We start from the raw sequence: 23,968 nt of genomic DNA, 5'->3' as shown, positions 1-23,968 counted from the left end.
TTCTGATACTGTAAGAAACTGATCAGTCTCCAGTTTGTTTCAAGCATACTGGGGACTAAGGAGTAACATCTGCAAGCACTTATTCCCTAGGCAATTGATGCTACTTCTCTGAATAAATTTCCAATTTTTCTCTTTTAATTTTTATCAATGTACTTGTTCCTATATTGTCAGTTTGTACCCACATTATGACATTGACACCCTAAGGAAAATTTTAAAAAAGTAGCATAATCTTGTTACCTTTTATGTAACATGCCATCTTAGAAGATGATTGATCATATTAATTATTTTTTTTTGAAGGGCTAATTATGTTCTATATGCGATTAGTGAACATGAATTACCAAACAATAATTTGGTATGCAGATAAAGAAGTGGCAGAAGGGTACAAAGATTGAACTCACCAAAAATGGGGAGTTCAAACTCGCTGACAAAGGAGGATATGAGCTTCAGAGAACTTAGTCGGCTGTTAAAGGGCCAGGATTACTCATGCTGCCATGCTCGACAATGGTAACTTTGTTCTTGAGAGTGAGAGTGAAGTGGAGTTGCCAAGCAGATGAAGATGAAGCGAAGAAAGTGAAGAAAGCGAAGGATGAAGTGGAGTTGAAAGAATTAAATAACACAAATTGGTTGAGCAGGAGAAGTGTAAAGAGTCATGTAAAAAGGATTGCTTCTGCAAAGTAGCCATTTATAGAGACAATGTGTTAGAAAAAGATTTCCTCTTTCATATGGAAGACGGAGAGGAAGCTCTAATGGATCGAGATTATGAACTGTTTGTGCAAAGGAAGTTGGAGAAGTTGGTGGAAGATGATGAGGATGCAAATTATGAATGATATGAAGAGGCTGGAGAGGCTAGTGATGGTGTCCATTTGGTGCATTCAGGAGGATTTAGCTCTAAGGCCAACCATGAGGAAGGTTACTGTGTAGCGCTTTTGGAATTTCTTTCTGTTCATGATCTCGAATCATTGCCTTTTTATCACTTGTACGAAAATACATTCTTTTCACCTACCATGAGTTCAAATAAAGGAGGGGATAACTTCCTACTCATTTTTGGTTGGGATAATATATGATAAATATCCATTAATTTATCTTATCTTATATTTAATGAAATATAAGATAAGATGAGTATATATAGAAGTATTTGCAAATTGTATCAAACTTTGCCATCTCGATGAATGCCATTGGGTTGCATCCTTTGATCCTTTTTTATATTTGGGTAACTTTATTTTCACTGATAAGTGAAATAATTGCTATCAAGGAGTTTCATGAGAATATTTATGATATTTTCTTATATTTTCATTCAAATAGTCATAAATATATTGATAATACTGAAAAAGGGGACAAATATTTCAAGGGACTAATTAGATGGAAAGATCGTTCAAACAAATTTTCTCGATTCAAAGATGAGAAAACAACTAAAGAAATTTATAATTTGCCTTTGAAAAATATTTTAAAATGTATTTTGAATTGCCTTATTTTTTAAAAGATAAGGGTTCGTTTCATCATATTTTTCTACTTGTTTTTAAAACCTATTTTAAAATTAAAAAACAAAAGACAAATGATAGGGTCGCAATGAACCACTTTTTTTTATCTATATTTAAGAATAAGAAAATAGGAAAACTGTTTGATAAAAAATAAAAATAAAAAAAGCAAGCCAGTTTAGGTGTTTTTTGAAAACATATATGAGTTGTTTTCAGTTATTTTCATTTGTTTTTTTTTTCTTTTTTCTTTTTATGATTGCTTGAAGAAATATATATCATAAAGTTATTTTTGGAAAATATTTAAAAACATAAAGACGATTAAAATTAATTTTTAAAAACTATTTTTCAAAACTTTGAATGCGCGTATTATGCTTGTTTTAAAAAATATACACCTTACTTTTGTTGATTCTGTTCAATAAAAGAAAAGCAAGCCTAAATAGTTTACAAGTTATAACAGGCCCAAATCCAAATCAAATTAACCAAGCTCAAATAAACTAAATGAAAGCCCTAAGCGCAGGTCAAATAGAGTATATAGAAGGTCAAAATCAAACAACCAAGCCCATACCATAAATAAATTCAAAACAATTATAAAGGCCAAGCCCAAAGTAATACACAAATGCCCACAATCAAACTAAAACCCCAGAACAATAGACCAAGCCTAAATCACAAACAAGCACAAACACAAAGTCCAAGTCAACAAATCAATAGGCCAAAATGAAATAATCCGACCAGGGGCTCAAATAGGAATTAACCAAGGTCAAAACTACATATTAAAAGCGAAGCCCAAAAGCCAATGTCAAATATTATTTCCAAATTAAGAAACAACAAATCCAATGCCCAAAGCCTAATCAAATATCAATCCAAACCAAAGCCCAAAACAACAAATTAAATGATCAAAACTAGCCCAAATCACAAAAACCCAAAGCCCGAAATAATCACAGCCTATAGCCCACATCAAAAAATTGAAGCCTCGATCAAATGAATTGTTCCCAAACAAAATTATAAATGCCTAACATCGAATGAAACAACTAAAACCCAAGATCCAATTAAAAAAATCAAAGCCTTTAAAAATATAACATGATTTAACTAAGTGAAATTTCATAAATATATTTATAATATTATGATTTCTATTTCCATTAATATTTATTTGAACACTCGGGTTTACATCACTTGCATTGTATAAGATTTTAATGTATAAAAAGTTGTACAAAAGATCCAAGTTATAAGTTTATTGTAAGTTGATGAATTGTTTACAACCAATTCATAAACTTGAACAATCAATCTAAAATTGTAGTATACTACCTCATAATTAGAAGAATGACTTATCTTGATCATTAAAATGAGTTTTTATTAGTGATTGCACTAATATATATGGTTGTAAATGGGACAAAACCTATGCTAAATCAATGTCATTGGGTTGCATGATTGCACCCTTCAATCCTTATTTTCATATTTGGGTAACTTAAGTGAAATAGTTGAATATCACAATTTTTTTTTATATATTTTCAACAATTTTTTGGGTTGAAAGGTGGGAAAACAACTAAAAAAATTTGTAATTACCTTTAGAAAAGATTGTAAAATGCACAATTGCATTGTTTTTTAAAAGCTAAGGGTCTGTTTGATCATGTCTTCTAACGCTTATTTTTAAAAAATTATTTTTGAAATAAAGAACCAAAAATACAAATAATAGTCATTCTGAATCATTTTTAATTCATAAACTTCTTATATTAATGAGTTTATTATATGAATTTTAAATTATTTTTAAAAAATTTTAAACTTATTAATGAATCCAATGTATTAAGTCTTGTTTAATTTAAAATTTATTTGTTTAAAAAATCGGACAATAATGATTATGTGAAGAAAAAGAATAAATAAAATTATTCTAAATCAATTTTTGTCCATAAATTTTTAATAGTAATTGGTTCACTATTTAAGTTTTAAGTTATTTTTAAAAATTACTAGACTCATTGATAAAAATATGACATTAAGTCTTGTTTAATTTGGAGTCCATTTGCATAATAGAAACAAAAAAATAAGAAAATAATAATTTTACATAGAAAATAAAAAAATAGAGTCATTTGAAACCAAATTTTATTTATAAATTGATGGTATTAATTACATAATTATTTAAGTTTTAAATTATTTTTAAAAATTATTAAACTCATTAATGAATTCAACACATCAAGTCTCGATTAATTTGAAGTTTATTTGCTTCGTGAAAAAAAAATTATAAAAATAGGTTATATGTGAAGAAGAAGCTAACCAAGTTATTTTAAATAAATTTTGACCTATGAATTTATAATATTATTGTGTTTCTGACTTTTTAGTACTAATTAAATTGGTTTTTGAGTTTCAAATTAATTTTAAAAATTAATAAATTTCACCTGAGGTATAGTTTGATTCCAAATTTATTTACTTAATGAAAAATTTTAGAGAAATTAAAAGAAAGCTAGAAAACCAATAATATTTCAAGATTTTTCGTATTAGGATTAGCTTGTGGAAAGAGAAAAAATCGGTTTTCTATTAATGGATATTTAATATATATTAATCCTAAGATAAGACATTGAATATACATATTTCATATATAATAAATTCATTTATTTTATTAATTTTTATTTTTTTATATTACTTATTTTAGAAAATAAAAACTTTTATTATAAAATTAAATTTAAAATAAAAAATAATTAAAGAAAATATTTATAGAATATATTGTAAAATAATATTAACAACATGGTTTTACATCCATGACTCATTTTTTTTTTTTATCATAATTGTTTTAAGCGTATCTTACAAATTTACAATATTTTAAGGTTAGATATTTAATAAACAAATATATTGCTTAAGATCAGTAAAAATTAATATAACTTAAAATTAATAATGATAAATATTCATTATTAAATTTTTTTTAATATAAAATTAATTAGGGTAATAAATTTCATAATTAAATTTGAACTATAGCGGTGGAAAGTTTTATGGGAGTTCTTCCTCGCCTCAGCCCTCCTTCCCATCCCTACAAATTCTTCATTTTATCATATGTCCAATTGGGAGAAATGGTTATGTCGTGGAGGCAGACATGGAGAATTCCCTCGTCTCCAGGAGCTTTCTGTAGTGATGTGTCACCTACTCACTGGGGAATTACCAATACACCTTCCTTCATTGAAGGAACTTTACGTTGAAAATTGTCCGCAGCTGCTTGTGCCTACACTCAATGTTCCTGTTGTCCGTAGATTGCTTTTGAAAAGGGAAACTTGTGGCTTCACAGCTCTTCAAACTTCAGAAATTGAAATTTCAGATGTCTCTCAGTTGAAGCAACTTGCAGTGATACCCCACAATCTCTTCATTAAAAATTGTGATTCTGTGGAGTCTCTACTAGAGGACGAATTCCTACAAACCAACATGTACGGTTTGGAAATTTGTGACTGCTCTTTTTCCAGATCCCCGAGCAAAGTTGGCTTACCCACTACATTCAAATCACTATCAATCTCTAACTGTACCAAATTGGACCTTCTTCTACCTGAGTTGTTCAGATGTCATCACCCTGTCCTTGAAAATCTATCGATCAATGGTGGTACCTATGATAATTCTCTCCCGTTATCCTTCTCAATATTGGACATCTCCCCCAAGTTGACTAATTTCGCAATCAATGGTCTTAAGGGGCTTGAGCAGCTCTGCATTTCGATTTCAGAGGGGGATCCCACATCTCTTCATAAATTGGAAATCAATGGGTGCTCTGATCTTGTTGCATCATATCTAAGGGATTCCTTGGTTCGGGCCGAAGAAGCAATGTCACTCGATCATTATCAAACTGACTGCAATCTTTTTCTGTCCGTGAGGATCCCACCAGAGCGCCTTCTACTTCTAATAGGCCGTGAACTAGATCAGAATCATTCTCAACGAGTCCATAAGAAGTGATCCCATTTTTTTCATCGGGTCCGGGTAGAGACCAAAGGTCTTGAGCGACCGATCCAGCAGAACACATCCAACTGCCTGCTCTCGACTCGATGTCCCATTTGATTCACAATTGTTCCAAGCTCAGATTGTTGGGGCATACCCATTCATCTCTGCAGAAGCTGAGTTTAGGGGATTGTCAAGAATTGTTGTTTCACAGAGAGGGCTTGCCTTCCAACCTACGTGAACTTCAAATCTGTCGCTGCAACCAACTCACGTCCCAAGTGGACTGGGATTTGCAAAGACTGAGCTCTCTTACTCATTTCACAATCTTTGGTGGATGTGAAGACGTGGAATTATTTCCCAAGGAGTGTCTGCTGCTCTCTTCTCTGACTTGTCTTTATATCTATGGTCTTCCAAATCTCAAGTCTCTTGACAACAAGGGGCTTCAACACCTTGTCTCTCTCAAAAAATTACGAATACAGGATAGCCCAAGTCTTCAATCCTTGACAAGATCTGTTATTCAACACCTTATCTCTAAAAAAATGCTTTGATTTTTTTTCTCACTTTCTTTGACATTTCTCTAATACAGGCATGGAGAAAACCGTGGATGCATTCTAGCTAGCTGCTTATTGGTAGGTAATTTTAATTACTTATGATTCTGATGTCTTATTTTTTATATTCTCAATAGCCCACACAATGGTGGACTCATCTTTTTTAGAAGAAAATACCTCATTGTTCAAGGTTTTGTTTAATCAATTTTACCATGTTTGATAACAGAATTACTTAAACCTTCTACATTGTTAAGGTATTGACCTCCTTTCAGAATTCAAAGGCTCCTAAAATGCTCAACACTCTTTAGGATTTGGGCTGGTCCAGTTGTTGAAGATTTGGGCAAGCAACAAACTCTTATCTGTTTGATTTGAGAAGTTCTTCAACAAAGGAAAATTCATCCCAGGTAATTTCCATTGTAGCTTTAATTGATCTTTCCGAATAAGCAGAGATGAAACTATCTGCGTATGCATCTCATGCAGGAACATGTGGATACGGTTTTAGGTAATTCATGGTTATTCAAGTATGATCTTAGTTGGTTACTTGATGCCTTTTATAAGTGGTTTTTAGGATAATATACTTGCATATGCACATGTTGTGACTTTACTCCATTCAATATCAAACTAAATTAATCACTACTTTTTGTTTTTTCTTTTCTTTTTTGTACATGTTCCATATTAAGTAACCAGAATCAGCATGGAAGACTGCTTATGAGGAACAAAGTTCGGTTATGATAATAGCAACCTACATTGATTGGGAGTCTTAACAAAAGCTGGTCTATTGTGTGCTAAGTGGCCCACTTTTTTAAAGGTAAGCTAATAGCCTTAAATGTTTATTAGGAAGCTGATGCACTTGTTTTTGTCCCAATTTTAATGTTTCTCTGTTCTTGTTTTGGCTTTTCTGAGGTCTTGACTATGACTAGGAATTTCTGTATATTTTCTGTTGTCATGGAGATGATCATTGACATCAATGTCATGGATCCCATTTCGGACTATAGTTATGGATCACAGGAGTAGACATTAATCTTCTTATGCTAGGTTCTCATTAGCAGAATTCTCATTGGCATGCCTGCACTTCTATCGGCAAGTACGAGTATTGGGTCCATAGTCTTAAAGGAGTCTAATTCTTTACAAATGTTTGTACCGTGAAACTCCCAAGAAGTATATTGTATCTAAATTGATCTTAATTTAAGACCTTTTGTAGTTCAATTTTCTATTTTTGATGTTGTTATATTATCTTAAAGTAGTTAAGAGTGTAATTCCCTAATCAAACCAACTGACTTTGTGTAGAAATGGTGATTATAAGCTTATTCACCATCCTCATGAATTCGAAAAGTTACTCTTCTATATTTCTAGACTTTCTAATGGTTAAAAATTGGGTGAATCAATCAATTGGATATTAGGTTATGTATTTTATTATTTCTCTGACTATATATTTTTCACCATTTCTTATATATTAAGAGCAGAGTTGGTTGTGGACTATCTCAATATAAGGTCTGTTCTCAACCTGGGAAAGTTTATTTTGAGGGCTTATTTGTCTATTAGTCTAGCCGACTAGCTTCAAAAATGATACTCGAGATGAGCATTATATGTAACTCATTTCAATTTGACCAACCTGAAAGGTATCAAGTATGGATGCCCATGCTTGTTTGGGTTTAGTTACAATATGTAGGTTTTAGAATCTAGAAGTGCTAGAAGCAACAACCAAAAGTTGTATTTGAGACAACGAAAATGTCTACTCTTATTGAATGATCAATGTAACATTTATACACAAGTTTGCAACAGAAAACAATAGAAAAGCAGCAAAAATAGCTGGAACTAACAACTATTTCCTATAAAGCAGCATAACAGCTCCATGAAACTCTATCAGCTTCATTGACTAAGTTGTTTTATGGTTGCAGCCTCAATTTCAGCATCTCTTCACACCTCAGCAGCCTTCTTAACACAATCAGACCTAGATACTTACCTACACATGGGGAGAGACTTAAGGAGTTACTATTACTACAGGGAAACACTTGATTATGATGGAGCTGCTAGATCATATAAGCACTCAAATGCTTCTTCTTGGTCTGTTGTGCAGGCAATTCCTAATGACATGTGCAGCATAGTGTCACAGACTTAGTCGTTTACTAAGCTCGTGCGGCACTTAGACAAGCCAAGACGCTTGATCTTGCTAAGTCAGCCTTGCTCCCAATGCTTAGTTCGCTCGGCTAAGACACTCGCGACTCAAAAGCTTAAGAGGCTTGGTAGGCAACCCTTTTAAAGAATGGAAGCTTTCACTAACTCAAAGAATCCTTTACAAGTGCTTGGATGCTCACTTGCTTGGTGCCCTGGCCAAATGAGGCCCTCACCTATTTATAGGCACCAATGGAACTCTCTAGAACCTTGGAGGGTTCCTTACAACTCAAGACTATTCTAGAATGTCCTACACCATTCTAGGTACAAGCCTATATACAAGTATATACAAGAGTCTTCTAGATTTCTCTAGAAAGCCCCGGACTCCTCTCGTGTCTTCCACCATGGTGAAGAATTGTGTGGATTCCTCCAGGCTTCTCCAGAACCTTCCACACTCTTCCCACTCTAGGAGTCTCCAGAAGCTTCCTTGCTCTATATAAGGCCATGAGGAGGCTCATTTGAATCAGCTTGTGACACTCTCCCCCACCTATGCCGCAGACATCCTCGTCGCGCCTTCTGCCCGAAACCACTCGATCTGCTCCTGGAACTGCCATAGTGCCTCTACTGGCTCCCAGCTAGCCTCGCTTTCTGGTAGTCCCTTCCACTTTACTAAGTATTCCGTAGCAGGAGGTACCCCTCGTCTCCTGATGATCCGATCTGCGAGGATGTGTTCTACCTCCTTATCATAGGAGGTCACGACCGCTGTAGGTGCCCTCTTAGACAACCCTCGGCTTGGATCATCCTTGTCTCCGTGATAGGGTTTCAAATAGCTTGCGTGGAAGACATGATGAATCTTCAACCTCGGGGGTAACTCGACTTTATAGGTCACCTTGCCGACCTTCCAAAGTATGGGGAAGGGTCCTTCATACCTCCTCACAAGGCCCTTATGCACCGACCTTATGGTCTTGAATTGCTGAGGAAGGAGCTTGACAAGCACCATGTCTCCGACCTTGTACTCCGTGTGTCGTCGCTTCTTATCAGCCCACTTTTTCATTTTCTTAGCGGCCTTGTCCAAGTACGAGCGTGCTATGTCAGCTTGCTCGTGCCACCCTTTCGCGAACTTGAAAGCTGCTGGACTTCTCCTCGTATAGCCAATCGTTAGGGTGTGAGGAGTTAACGGTTGCTGCACTGTAGCTAGCTCGAACAGGCTCTTATTGGTCGCCTCACTCCTTTGCAGGTTGTATGAGAACTGGGCTATATCTAGCAACTTAGCCCAATCCTTCTGGTTGGCACTCACGAAGTGCCTCAAGTATAGCTCCAATAAAGCGTTCACCCTCTCAGTCTGCCCATCCGTCTGTGGGTGAAAGCTTGTGGAGAAGTGAAGCTCCGAACCCATAAGCTTGAAGAGCTCCGTCCAAAACTTCCCAGTGAAGCGCGGGTCGCGATCACTGATGATGAACTTAGGCAACCCCCAATACTTAACAATGTGCTTTAAGAATAACCTCGCCGTCTCTTCCGCGGTGCAGTCAGTCGGGGCTGCTATGAAGGTCGCGTACTTAGAGAACCTGTCCACCACCACTATGATCGACCCACTGTCTTCCGACTTGGGTAGCCCGATGATGAAGTCCATGGTGACGCTGTCCCATGGACGCTCTGCTATGGGTAGTGGCTCCAACAGGCCTCTAGGCTGTCGTTGCTCCACTTTGTCTTGTTGGCACACAAGACAAGTCCTCACATAGGCCTCAACCTCATCCCGTATCTGAGGCCAATAGTAAGCCGACTCAAGTAGTGCCCTTGTGCGTCGTTGCCCAGGGTGCCCAGCCCACTTGGTGTCATGTCACTCCTTTATCATATTCCGCCTTATGTTCCCCCACTTAGGCACGTGGAGTCGCATCCCCTTAGTGTAGAGTAGATCGTCCTCCACCTAGAACCGCTTAGTCTTCCCTTCATAAGCCAGGGCGATGAGGCTCTTAGCCATTGGATCATGTTGCAGTCCCTCCCTTAGAAAATCCATTATGTCTCCTTGGGGCTGACTCGTCATGAACGCTAGCTCGGCTTTGCGACTTAGGGCGCCGGCCACATGATTAGCACTTCCTGGCTTATACCCCAGCGTATAGTCGAACTCGGCCAGGAAGTCTTGCCACCTAGCTTGTTTAGGACTCAGCTTTTTCTGTGTCTGGAAGTAGCTAGTGGCCACGTTGTCGGTCTTCACTATGAAGTGAGACCCTAGCAAATAGTGCCTCCAGCTGCGCAAGCAATGGATGATAGCGGTCATCTCCTTTTCCTGCACCGTGTAACGCTTCTCCGTGTCGTTCAGCTTGCGACTCTCAAATGCGATTGGGTGCCTTTCTTGCATAAGGACTCCCCCAATAGCAAAGTCTGAGGCATCTGTGTGTACCTCAAAGACCTTAGTGTGGTCGGGTAGTGCCAACACTGGCTCCTCAGTCACAGCCTTCTTCAGATCCTCAAAGGCTTGTTGGCACCTTTCATCCCATTCCCATGCCTTATTTTTCTTAAGAAGATCAGTGAGTGGAGCGGCCCTTGCCGAATAACCCTTTATGAACCTCCGGTAGTAATTAACTAAACCAAGGAAAGATCTGAGTTGAGGTACCTTGGTTGGTGGATCCCATTCTTGGATGGCCTTCACCTTGCTATCATCCATCATCAGCTTGCCATCTCTAATGCGATGCCCAAGGAAGCTCACTTCCTCCTTAGCAAACGAACATTTCTCCTTCTTCACGTATAGCTCGTCCTGCCTCAAGATCTTAAAGACCTTCATCAAGTGCTCTACGTGCTCCTTTAGAGTGTTACTATAGATGACTATGTCATCCAAGTACACCACCACGAACTTGTCCAAGTATGGGTGAAAGATCTTATTCATGAGGGTGCAGAACGTTGCTGGGGCATTGGTGAGTCCGAAAGGCATCACTAAGAACTCATATGAGCCATACCTGGTCACACATATAGTCTTTGGCTCATCTCCCTCCGCAATCCTGACTTGGTAGTAGTCTGACCTTAAGTCCAGCTTTGTGAAGTACCTTGCCCTTCCAAGTTGATCGAACAAGTCAGCAATGAGCGGGATGGGATACTTGTTCTTCACCGTCACCTTGTTGAGTGCCCGGTAATCTATACACATTCGTAAGGACCCATCATGCTTTTTCTGAAATAAAACCGGCGCGCCATAGGGAGCCTTGGATGGTTGGATGAACCCTGCATCTAGCAACTCCTTGAGTTGTCTCCTTAGCTCTTCCAACTCGGGTGGTGCCATCCTATATGGCCCCATAGCAGGGGGCTTGGCTCCCGGCTCCAACTCAATCTTGTGATCTTCCTCTCTCCTAGGAGGAAGTCTCTTAGGCAAATCGGGCGGCATCACGTCCTTAAACTCATCAAGGACTCCCTCGATTTCCTTAGGCATGGGTTCTCCCAACCCATCATCATTTTCTTCTTTCAGGGTCGTGAGGTAGGTCACCTCTTCCCTCTTTAACCCCTTCTTTACTTGCATAGCGGATAGCATAGGGGTCTTGAGCGTACCTTCAGTGACCGTAGGGACCATGCATGGCTTCTCTTCCTCTAGGATAGCCATTGAGCGTAGGAAGGGTAGTGGCACGGCCTTGACCTTCTGTAGGAAGTCCATTCCTAGCACCATCTTGAAGTCGTCCATGGGTGCCACTGTGAAGTCGACCCTTCCTTCCCACGAGCCGATGTGCATAGTCACCCCGCGAGCTACTCCCTATGATGGCTTGGCGGCTGAATTGACTGCCTTGAGCCATCCTCCTTCCTTGGATGCTTGGAGCTCCAGCCTTCTTGCCTCATCCTCCGAGACAAAGTTGTGAGTGGCACCTGTATCCACCAGGGCCTTGGTGGCCTTCCCGTTCACAAGGGCCTCCACATACATCAGCCCTTTGCTTTGAGGCGTCTTAGGCATCAGCTTGGCCTTAAAGGCATTTAAAAGCTGCAACGATCCCATTCTAGCATCGCCTTCCTGCTCCTTTTCCTCAATCATAGCGTTTAAAGCCTTCCTCCTAGGGCAGTCCCGTGCCTAGTGCGGACCATCGCACAGGAAACAATTGGTTCTGGGCGTGAACTCCTTCCGCTTCTCCTTGTCTTTGCCATCCTTGCCACTAGGACCCTTGCTTAACCCTTCCTTAGAAGTATGGCCTTGCGACTTCTTGTCTCTCCCACCTTTGGCCTGGTTACCCTTTGGTAGTGGCTTGGGCTTGGAGGAGTCTCCCCTTCTATAATCCACCAAGGATTCGGCTACCGTCATGGCCGTGGCTAGGTCTTGGACACCACGTCTCCTCAACTCTTGCTCGGCCCAACTTTGTAAGTTGTCTATGAAGTTAAACAGTAGCTCCTCCTCGGCCATGTTAGGTATCTCAAGCATAAGAGTAGAGAATTCTTTGACATACTCACGGATCGAGCCCGTGTGCTTTAGACGCTTTAGACTCTTCCTTGCTAGGTAAGCCACGTCTTCGGGATATAATTGCCTCTTGATCTCTCTCTTAAAGGCGTCCCATGTGTCTATGGTGCACGTCCCTCTCTCTATATCGGCAAACCGTCAACGCCACCATAGAGTAGCATTATCAGTGAGGTAAAGGGTCGCGGTGCGTACCTTAATGGCTTCATCCGTCAATGCAATTGCCTCAAAGTAACGCTTCATGTGCCACAAGAAGTTGTCTAGCTCCTTAGCATCCCTCTTGCCACTGAATGTGTGTGGCTTGGGCACCTCCACCCTTGGTGCCTCATGAGTGGCCATGACTCGTGCTGACACCGCAGTCTTGTAGATGGCCAGCTCTTGACGAATTTCTTGGTCTCGGGCATCCATGCGTGCAGCCAAGGCCTCCATCCTTGACTCCACACTAGCGAACATGGTCATGACCTTGTCTTGGAAGGACATGAACTCCTCGTGTGACACCGGCTGAACTTGTGAACCTAGCACGCCCTCGCGAAGGTCTTGGATCTGCTCCCTTAGATCCTCTAGGCCCTTCTCCATGCCTTGTTCGATCAAGTCCACCCCTTCACGGGTGTCCGCCATGGCTAGCTCCACCTTGGCTAGCCTTGCCTCCATGTTGGCTAAGGCGTCACGAGACTTATCCTTCCTGCCTTGGCCCCGTGCAGTATGCTCCATCTCCCGTCCACGAGTTTGCTCGCTAGTCTCCTCCACGTTAGAGCCCGACATGCTTCCTTTGATATGCCCACCTCGTAACCGCGCTTTGATACCACTTGTCACAGACTTAGTCGTTTACTAAGCTCGTGCGGCACTTAGACAAACCAAGATGCTTGATCTTGCTAAGTAAGCCTTGCTCCCAATGCTTAGTTCGCTCGGCTAAGACACTCGCAACTCAAAAGCTTAACAGGCTTGGTAGGCAACCCTTTTAAAGAATGGAAGCTTTCACTAACTCAAAGAATCCTTTACAAGTGCTTGGATGCTCACTTGCTTGGTGCCCTGGCCAAATGAGGCCCTCACCTATTTATAGGCACCAATGGAACTCTCTGGAACCTTGGAGGGTTCCTTACAACTCAAGACTATTCTAGAATGTCCTACACCATTCTAGGTACAAGCCTATATACAAGTATATACAAGAGTCTTCTAGATTTCTCTAGAAAGCCCCGGACTCCTCTCGTGCCTTCCACCATGGTGTAGAATTGTGTGGATTCCTCCAGGCTTCTCCAGAACCTTCCATACTCTTCCCACTCTAGGAGTCTCCAGAAGCTTCCTTGCTCTATATAAGGCCATGGGGAGGCTCATTTGAATCAGCTTGTGACAATAGGCACCAGTGGCCATGGATATGGGATTAGTGGATTTAACATCTATTGAATTGTTTGATGAAGAGGGGAGGCTGTCCAGGTGTGTGTGCCTGTATAGTTTTACTTTCTTGGATCCAGCTTTTAAAGACCAAAGTTTTTCAAATGCTTAGTTGCCAAGCTGATGAAGGGGAAGCAGAGAAGAATGTAGTAGAGTTCATATAATTATGAACTTCATATCGGACAGGCTATTGACGTTACTTGCAAATCAAAGGATACCCTGATCTTGTATATATGCAATTGCTCGCTCTCAACTCCAAAAGTAGTGATCAATGGTGTGATATTTTAATGAAAGTGGTACCGCACCAATATACAGTCAGGTAATTAATTCTATGCTTATACTTATTTTATTCAGAAAATTAATGTTCCAATTCATAAAGTAGCTGTCAAGTACTCATGTTTCAGAATTTCTGACAATCTCTAGAATTGCATGTCTGCATAATTCATTTCTTAGCCTTGTTGTTGGGTATTTGGTTGTGCAGCATGCTCTGTTTATTTGATTTAAGAATTTTCCAATGAAGAAAAGAGGAGTAAAGGAAGATTGGTTCTCGGTAATTCACATTTTAACGAAGCTAGTTATCATATTTTAATCACATGAGCAATGGCTCTTTAATCACCTTTGGGGTTGTAATAAGGCCAACAATGAGGAAGGTTGAAGTTTCTATACCACCACACCCCTTTGGAGTTTTTATTAGTTAATCTTTTCTTCTCACTCTTCCTTTTAGAATTTGTATATGAGAATGAATTTCTCTTCCTTTTTTTTATTATAAAATTGCATGAATTTAAATTTTTTGATCTTTTTGGTTAGTTTGTAGTCAATATTGTAGTTTTACGAATGAATTAAGATTCTTTGGGAGACATCTGCAGGCACTTATTCCATGGGCAATTGATGCTACTTCTTTGAATAAATTTCCATTTTTTTTTAATTTTTATCAAACTAAATTACTCAATACTTTTTGTTTTTTTTTTTCTCCATGCATTCCATATCAAGCAACTAGGATCATTTAGCAAACTGCGATTTTAAAAGCAAAAATTTTATATGAAGTATTTTGTGGTACTGAATTGGTCAATTTTTTTTTTTTTTTACATGAAGTATTTTGGTCAATTTTTTTATTATTAGGTAGTTGTTGTACTTGTTTTGTCCTAATTTTGATGTGGTTATGTTCTTTTTTGGGCATTTCTTAGATCTTGACTGTGACTATGAATTTTTGTGTACTTTTTTTTTTTTTTATAACTGTTGTTGAGTTGATCATTTGGATCAATGACATGGATCTTGAAGGTGACGGTCATCTTGTGCTGCTTCTCATTAGCAGAATTGTTGTTGCCATGCCTACACTCCTGTTAGTGGCCATGGGCATTGGCTCTCATTGTTTATCCGATCAAGAGTCAATTGTTTCTTTGAAAAGAAAATTAGAGTCCATGTCTTAACGAAGGTTTATACCATGTAACTCCCAAGAAGAATACTATAATTAAATTGATCTTGGCTTTAAGACTTTTTGTAGCTTTGTTTTCTATTATGATGTCTTTATTATCTTAAGGTGGTTGAGTGCAACTCCCTCATTGAACTTCCTGATTTTGTATAGAAATGATGATTATGAGCTTATTTTCTATCCCCATAAATTAGAAAATTTAAGCTTCTACATTTCTAGACTTTTTAATGATTAGTGAATGGGTGAATCAATCAGTAGAATACTAGAGTACGTGTTTTATTATTCATCTGACTCTATGTTTCTCACCATCTATTATCTTAAATAGAAAATACCGCATTCCAGAATTACCAAAATACAGCTCATATGTGACAGATCTAGTCATGGGTGTGCTCCAAGCTTCTCCAGATGACTGACCAGACATCACACAGCCACGTGCTTGGCTTGGTTGGCTATTCATCTCCATGAATTTAGGTTAGTTTTAGATAATTTGAGTCCATGTCAATGTTAGGTGCAAGGAATTTTATGTCTGCTTGCTGATGCTGATTTTTTTAATGGTGGCAGGTGTGCTAGGGATTTTCTTTTTTCGTGAAGCTTCAAGTCTGAAACAAATATTGAAGAGGAGTGAAGAAGGATTGAACCCAAGTGCTCACATTTTGGATGCAGATAGTTGCCATATTCTAATTGTACTCGCATGGTCGTGCTCTGTTTTTATTTGGCAGTATGCTAAACCAAGTGAACCACTTGATAACTATGGAAAACCATGGATGCTTAGGTTTTTCTCACTTTCTTGGTCTATGTTCTCTTATACAAGCATGGAGAAAAGCAGAGATGTATTGAGCTTTGGCAGTAAGAAATTTTAATTGCTTTGGTCTTTTCTTGCTGCTATTCCCTTTCGAGTGTAATAAAAGTGGAGATTTAACTCTTGCAATATATAAAATTGCAAGATTTATGACTGCATATCGTTTCAATGTCTTATTTTTCACTAAAACAAAAAGGTTTTCTTTGTTTTGGTTCATGTTCTTTGTTTTATATTTTGGTTTAGCGGCCTGCATTCATTGATTGGGAGTCTGTAATAAAAGCTGGTCTGTTTTGCATTGACCCAGTCGACCACCTTTTAAAGGTAGGCGACTTGAAGTTTGTTAGGAAGTTTTGTTCCTGTTTTGGCATTTTTTAGGTATTGTGACCAGGAATTTTTGTCTTCATGGAGATGATCATTGAGATGAATGTCATGGTTATGGGTCATAAGAGAAGACCTAAATCTTTTGGTGCTAGCTTCTCATTAGCAGAATTCTCATTGCCATGTCTGCAGTACTTGTGTCATTGAATATGGGGATTTAGTCTTTGATGAATTAGGAAAGATTAGAAACTAAGAAAACCATGTTTGTGACATGTAAAAAAAGTAAAGGGAAAAAATTTAGATCCTTTTTAAAAAAAAAATATTATTTCTCATTTTTCTTCATTAATAAAAATATATGTAATTTAGTATTTGAGATTTCACTCTCATTCAAACATATGATTTTAAATTCTCATTTAGCTTTCCTTTTTTTCATTTACTTGATGCTTCTAGTATTACAAATGAAGGATAAGATAATTAGATGTGAAAAGTCAATAAATTGTTTTTATATCATATTTTAAACTCATTTTACTTATTTAACTCTTTTATATAAAAATTAAATAACTTAAAAATATATAATTTTTTTACTAATTTTAATTATATTCGACTTTCTTTCATATTCTTAATAGTAAAATCAAACAGGAGAAAATTATTTTTTTGAACATTGTTTTTTGGAACACTTGATGAGAACCAAGTATGACTTTAATATAAAGGATTACTTTTAATATAAATCTATATTTAGTTCCTAAGAAAAACTAAGAAAATAAAAAAAAATATTAAGAAAAATGATTTTATCATTTTTTATTATATCATAAAAAAATATGAAAAAAAGTCAAATATAATTAAAATGATTAACAAAATTATATATTTTTAAACTATTTAATCTTTATATCAAAGAGAAATATGTAAAATGAATTTCATGTAATATGTAAAAATAATTTTTATTTTTATTTTTTTCACTTTTTCCTTTTCTTCAAATTTTTTGAAACCAAACATAGTATAAAAGATGTTTTTTCACAAAATTGCTTTTAGCAAACAATATGGACTGTTTGGTTCTATCATAATGTTCAATCAACTCCATGAGTCTTGAATCATCACTAACTTCAAAGTTAGAAAAAAAAAAAAAAAAAAAATCTCTCTTTCTCTTTGAGGCTTTGAGCAGCCCCATGAGCCTTCTATGACTTATTTCATCTTTCATTATTTCTTTATTCTGGTGTGTGTGCATGGCAGGCACAACTCTCTCAATAAAACTAAATGAGGAGGATATTATTAATTTAAGTAGGCATCTTATAATAATCTTTTCAATGCTCCTTTGTTTATTATGATTAAACAATACTAAATAATTTTACCAATCCATCCTTCCGTTTATTATTCAATTTTTTTTTCAAGTTATTTAAGCTATTTTTTATTTGCCGGAAAAATACTCAGGAAAAAAAAAATTGAGAAAAATGATTTTTTTTATATTTAATTTATGTGAAATTTTTTTGAATTGAATAATGATGTTGTCAAGGAATCTTGCAAGGTGGCTTCAAGATTGGGAAGTGCGTTTAGAGGATTGTCCAGAATTGTTGTTGCACAGAGAGGGTTTGCGTTCCAACCTACGGGAACTTGAAATATGTGGCTGCAACCAACTCACGTCACAGGTGGACTGGGATTTGCAAAGACTGACCTCCCTTACTCATTTCACAATCAAAGGTGGATGTGAAGACATGGAATTATTTTTCCAAGGAGTGCCTGCTGCCCTCTTCTCTGACTTATATTTCAATCTGGCATCTTCCAAATCTCAAGTGTCTTGACAGCAGGGGGCTTCAACGACTCACCTCTCTTCTACAATTAGAGATCAGGAATTGCCCTGAGCTCCAATCCTCGACAGGATCTGTTCTTCAACGCCTTATCTCTCTCAAGGAATTAGGAATCTACGCGTGCGGAAGGCTCCAATCCTTGACAGAAGCAGGTCTTCACCACCTCACCACTCTTGAAACCTTAAGTATCAGCGACTGCCCTAATCTCCAATACTTGACAAAAGAGAGACTGCCAGACTCCCTCTCTTATCTGTATGTCAGAGAGTGTCCTTCACTGGGACAACGGTGCCAATTCGAGAAAGGGCAAGAATGGCGTTATATATCTCACATTGGTAATTTGTATTTTAACACAGCCAATTATCATATTTCCTTGACTTCTTCAATTTAACTCTCAGAATGGGCAAAGATGATACTAACCATCTGGGTATTTATGTTGCACAGGAACATGTGGATACATTTTTAGGTAATTCATGTTTATTCGAGTATGTTCTTAGTTGGGTACTTGGTGCCTTTTGCCAATGGTTTTGAGGATAATATACTTGCATATGCATATGTTGTGATTTTGCTCCAGTCAATATCAAACCAAATTAATCACTAACTTTTTGTTTTTCTTTTTCTTTTCTATACATGTTCAATATTAAGTAACCAGGATGAACATAGATGCCTTCTTATGAGGAACAAAGTTCGATTATGACAATAGAAAAACATGTGAGGTAAACAACTGCAATTTTATGCTAATGTACACTTAGATCGAGGATCATTTAGAAAGTTGCAATTTCTAAAGCAATAATTTTATATGAAGTATTTTATGGTACTGAATTGGTCAATTTTTTTTTTTTTTTGTTTAAACACTCTTTTGGTTTAACAGCCTAAGCTTATCTGGAGTCCTTATGACGAAAGGCTGTTTATTTTGCAGTAACCAAGGGACCAACTTCAAAAGGTTAGTAGAAAGACATAAATTTTTGTCAGGTAGTTGCTGAATTTGTTTTTGTCACAATTTGACGTGGCTTTGTTCTTCTTTTGGAATTTCTTAGATCTTGACTATGAGTTGGAATTTCTGTATATTTTTTGTTGCCCTGCAGATGATCATCGAGGTCATTGACATGGATCCTTGAGGTGGCAGGCTTCTTGTGCTAGCTTCTCATCAACAGAATTTTCATGGTCATGCATTCACTTCTGTCAGTGACCATGGGCATTGGTTCTCATTGTTTATCCAAGTCATCTGTTTCTTTGAAAAGAAAATTAAAGAGTCCAGGTCTAAATGGAGGTTTATACTGTGAAACTCCCGAGAAGAATATTGCAATTAAATTGATATAGACTTCAAGACTTTTTTTAAGCTTTGTTTTCCATTTCAATGTTCTTATCTTAAAAGTGGTTGAGTGCAATTCCCTCATTGAACTTCCTGATTTTGTATAGAAATGATGCTTCTGAGATTATTCACCGTCTCCTTGAATTAGAAAATTTGCTCTTCTATATTTCCGGTCTTTCTAATGATTTGTGAATGGGTGAATCAATCAATAGAATATCAGGTTATGCGCTTTATTATTTTTCTGACTATATAATTCTCACCATCTATTATCTCAAATGGAAACTGCTGCATTCCACAATTACCAACATACAGCTCTTATGTGACAGATCTAATCATGGACATGATCCAAGCTTCTCCTGATGATCAACCAAACATCACACAGGTATGTGCTTCGCTTGATTGGCCATTCATCCCCGTGAATTTAGGTTAGCTTTAGATAGTTTGAGTCCATGTCAACGTTAGGTGATGAATTTTATGTCTGTTTTCCAAGGCTGATTTTTTTAATGGTGGCAGGTGTGCTAGAGATTTTCTGTTTCTCGAGGCTTCAAGTCTGAAACAAATATTGAAGAGGAGTGGAGGAGGATTGAACCAAAGTGCTCACATTGTGACACAGATAGTTGCCATATTCTAATGGTACTCTCTTTTTGATGGTCTGTTTTTATATGGCAGTATGCTTAAGCCAAGTGAACCACTTGATAACTATGGAAAACCATGGATGCTTCGGCTTTTTCTCACTTTCTTGGTCTATTTTCTCTTATACAGGCATGGAAGAAACCAGGGACGTATTGTGCTTTAGCCGTAAGTAATTTTGATTGCTTTGGTCTTTTCTTGCTGCTGTTCTCTTTCCAGTATAATAAAAGTGGAGAATTAAATCTGCAATATACAAAATTGCAAGATTTATGATTGCATATCATTTCAATGTCTTATTTTTCACTAAAGCAAAAAGGTTTTCTTTATTTTTGTTCATGTTCTCAATGGCCTAAAAACATCTCACTGTTTAATAGACAAAATTACTTAAACCTTCTACATTGAAAAGGTCTTGACCTCCTTTTGCAATCCAAATCTCACAATCTTCTCAATTTGTTTCTACAGAAATAATTTTCTAGTCCTATTGTGGGGAATTTGGGCATGCAGCAAACTCTATCTGTTGATACATTTTAGGTAATTTATGCTTTTTGAAATATGCTTGGAATTAATGTGTGTAAATAATATTTGCATAATATATGGATGAATAGTTGGGGATTTTTGCAAATTGTTTTTAGGATATCATACTTGTGTATGTATATGTTGTAACTTTGTTCATTTCAATATCAAACTAAATCAATCACTACTTTTTGTTTTTTTTCTTTTCCTTTTTGTATTTCATAATAAGCAACCAGGATGGACATAGAAGACTTCTTATGAGAAACAAAGTTTGGTTATGAGTATGGAAAACATGTGAGGTAAACAACAATAATCATTTTGAAAATTGTTTGGTTGCTTGGTTGTTTGAACTCTCTTTTGGTTTAGCAGTCTGCTTTGATTGGGAGTCTGTGTAACAATCTATTTTGCACTAACCAAGTGGACAACCTTCAAATGGTAGGCAGATAGACAAAAATCTTTGTTTGGAAGTTGATGCACTCTTGTTTTTGTTTCAATTTTGGCAATGTTTTGTTCTTGTTTTGGCTTTCCTGAGGTCTTGACTTTGACTAGGAATTTCTGTATATTTTCTACTGTGGTGGAGATGATCATTGAGATCAATGTCATGGATCCCATTTTGGACTATAGTTATGATCCAGGAAGTGACAATCTTCTTTTGCTATCTTCTCACAAGCAGAATTCTCATTGACATCCCTACACTTCGGTCGGCAACCATAGGTGTTGGTTCTCATTATTTTTCTCAGCAGGAGTTTTCAGTTTATTTGAAAAGAAAATTAAAGAGTCCAAGTCTTAGTGAAAGTTTTTAATGGATTTTACTTGAAAACATTTCCTGCACAATTTAATGATTCTTCTCTATTAAAAAAAATGAGAATTTATTGTTGGTTCATGGCTGTTTATGAATTTTTTGCTGTGTTGTTATATGGTAGTTTTGTCATTTATTATGCTCTTAATAGATATTCCCACTATTCCTTCATTTTTCCGTCCTGCCCACAAATTTGTATTGTCTTAGTCGACATTCTTCATTTTCTTAATTGTATGATTCGGAGACTTAAAAGCTGAGAATCTTCCATCGGACCCTGATGGATTATGGAAGCACCTCCACCAATCATAAGCACTTGAAGAAGCCTGAAGAAATGGGCATTGAAGAAGATACAGGAACTAAAGCAAGCTCTTGCTGCTTGAACTCCATCACCCAACAGTGATGCTTTGAAAAACTGAACCTCAACTGGACTTCAGTCAACTGCTACTCCTCCAGTATCATCTCCTATTCTCACACATGCCTATTGGATTTAAAACAATTTCTTCCACCGATTCATTTTCTTGATATTTTCTCTTCTCATAACAGCAGAGAGAAAAGATTGAAGCAACAGTTTGGAAACTCCAGCACAGAAAATCCGATTCCCCTGACCAGACTCTAAGCCATGGCAGGCTTTTGGTGACGAGCCCAAACAGCAGCAGCCTCTTTCCAGGGATAAGGATAGTGTTTAGGACCAGAAAATGGTCATCACAACAAACCAGCCACAGAAGCAACTTCTGGCCCTGAAACTTGGTGTTTTGGATAGGAGAGTTTTACAGCCACCCCTGCTGCCAGCTCTAATATTTCCAGACCCACTGTTGGAGGCATAATGCCCAACTTATTGGTGACTCAAAGAAGATTGAGAGCTAGTCGGCTACTGAACCTGCTAGATTGGCTGGTTTCTAACTTATTTAGTGAGGTTATATCATCCTTAGCACTTCTGGTCATAAGAGATGAGAATAGGCAAAAAAGCAAAAAAAAAAAAAAGAGATAAGTGGCTTTCTGGGCTTCGTTTATGCTACCGAGTATAGAGTGTTTCCCTTATGGAATAGAATACAACATTTACATATGTACCCTGGTTGAAATAATATATACTATTTTGCCATATATTTTTTTTAATCCATGAAAATCTTACATTATATTTAATTTGTATTTGTTACTTGCATGCCTTCCTAATCATTTTCTGTCAAGAGCCACTTTTTTGTTTGTAAGGGATCAACCAATTATGTGATAAGAAATTTTTTTCTTGTAGTTGAGTTAATCCAATTGCTTCTAACTTAGCGAGGTTCTGAGTTCTGAGTTCTGAGTTCTGAGTATCTTCAGTATTGAAGTGATGTAAGATAGAGCGGTGGATTTATATCATTCAGGTTTGTTTCAACCCCAATTAGGATAAATGCCTTACTACATACCTTGGTGGATTCTAGATATCAAAAAATATGATCCACCTGGAAGACCAAAACATTGATTTATGCAAAAGACTAGAACTCCTTTACAAAGAATAAACCACAAACTTTTTTTCAAGATTGAGTTCCAAACAAGAATTTATGACATATCTTTAATTGTTTGTTTTCCATCAAAAAGAAAACTATTGACTTCTATGACTGTCTCAAAACAGTTTTTTTCTACTAAAAATGGAAAATCAAGCCCTAGATATTGATAGGTGATTAGCTTGATAATGGATTCAGTAACTTTCCATTGGTGTACTCTTCAAATCTGATCATAGGGTCTCTGCAATCAACCTTCTTTTTGTCTTAAAAAGTATGGTATAATTTGAACAATTTCTCCAAATTCTCTATACCAACATGGATTTTCCTGTTCTTGGCTATGGATGCCTCTTGCTTCTCTTTGTTCTACCATTTCTTGCTGTTGTTGAAACCAAGTATAATGTTAGTTTAGGATTGTCTCTTCTGACTTCTGATTGCTCATTTTCATGGAAATTGGCATTAGGGTCTTGGCTTTTGGATTTCGTCCACTAGCAGGCTAACTATCTGGTTGACAAAATGGAATATGAAGTAGCGCTTATGATTGATGGTCAGGACCAAGTCATATGGAAAGCTGGCTCTGGTGTTAATGGGGTTGTTTACTCCGCCATGCTTGATACCATCTTGCCAACTCAAATATTAGAAACTGGTGGCATTGCGTCTTCTTAGTAAGATGAAGGCAACTACTCAAAGGGAAGGTTCCAGCCTCGCTTTCTGCCTGATGGAAATTTTGTGTTTAACACCTTTAATCTGGAAATTGCAGCAATTCTGATGAATGGGTGATTTTTGATGATTCGGATGACCTTCATGTTGTTCTACGAAACAGAGGGAGTGCTAACCTCAAGTTAGGAAGTGCAGATTCAACCATAGATTACTACTTCTGGGAAATGCTGGATTTTGATGGAGTTTTCAGAAAAAATACTCGCCCAAGCTCCAGAGCAAAAGAAGCTGGGTTCAGTCCTAATACACCCAAAGGACATTTGTTCTGAGATTCAGGGAGATTTGGGAGGTGGGAGATTGGGAGTTGTGGCTTTAACAGTTGCTGCATACCTGACTCAAATG

At 37.3% G+C, this 23,968-nt stretch overlaps 3 long non-coding RNA genes across 18 annotated transcripts; all 3 read left to right on the top strand.

Moving 5' to 3' along the window:
• The first annotated feature begins 5,081 nt into the window (after nucleotides 1–5,081).
• LOC117928685 lies at nucleotides 5,082–7,914 on the top strand. Of its 2 annotated transcripts, none has more exons than XR_004653621.1 (4): nucleotides 5,082–5,998; nucleotides 6,190–6,321; nucleotides 6,598–6,725; nucleotides 7,816–7,914. It is a non-coding gene; the product is annotated as an uncharacterized LOC117928685 (long non-coding RNA). The 2 variants fall into 2 exon arrangements; XR_004653620.1 differs by having other exon boundaries at nucleotides 6,144–6,321.
• Nucleotides 7,915–13,978: 6,064 nt separating this feature from the next.
• On the top strand, nucleotides 13,979–16,215 carry LOC117928687. The gene is made up of 3 exons (XR_004653623.1): nucleotides 13,979–14,154; nucleotides 15,590–15,735; nucleotides 15,826–16,215. It is a non-coding gene; the product is annotated as an uncharacterized LOC117928687 (long non-coding RNA).
• A 1,706-nt stretch (nucleotides 16,216–17,921) lies between these two features.
• On the top strand, nucleotides 17,922–22,691 carry LOC117928680. Of its 15 annotated transcripts, XR_004653607.1 has the most exons (12): nucleotides 17,922–18,512; nucleotides 18,622–18,643; nucleotides 18,823–18,893; nucleotides 19,049–19,120; nucleotides 19,263–19,709; nucleotides 19,816–19,871; nucleotides 20,003–20,122; nucleotides 20,252–20,287; nucleotides 20,582–20,650; nucleotides 20,862–20,931; nucleotides 21,676–21,883; nucleotides 21,975–22,412. It is a non-coding gene; the product is annotated as an uncharacterized LOC117928680 (long non-coding RNA). The 15 variants fall into 15 exon arrangements; XR_004653615.1 differs by lacking the exon at nucleotides 21,676–21,883 and having other exon boundaries at nucleotides 20,869–20,931; nucleotides 21,975–22,691; XR_004653611.1 differs by lacking the exon at nucleotides 21,676–21,883 and having other exon boundaries at nucleotides 21,975–22,691.
• Nucleotides 22,692–23,968: the final 1,277 nt, after the last annotated feature.

Source organism: Vitis riparia, chromosome 13, assembly GCF_004353265.1.
Source record: "Vitis riparia cultivar Riparia Gloire de Montpellier isolate 1030 chromosome 13, EGFV_Vit.rip_1.0, whole genome shotgun sequence".
Lineage (NCBI taxonomy): Eukaryota > Viridiplantae > Streptophyta > Magnoliopsida > Vitales > Vitaceae > Vitis > Vitis riparia.
Note: the sequence above shows the minus strand (reverse complement) of the source record. Positions and strands in the feature narration are given on the sequence as shown.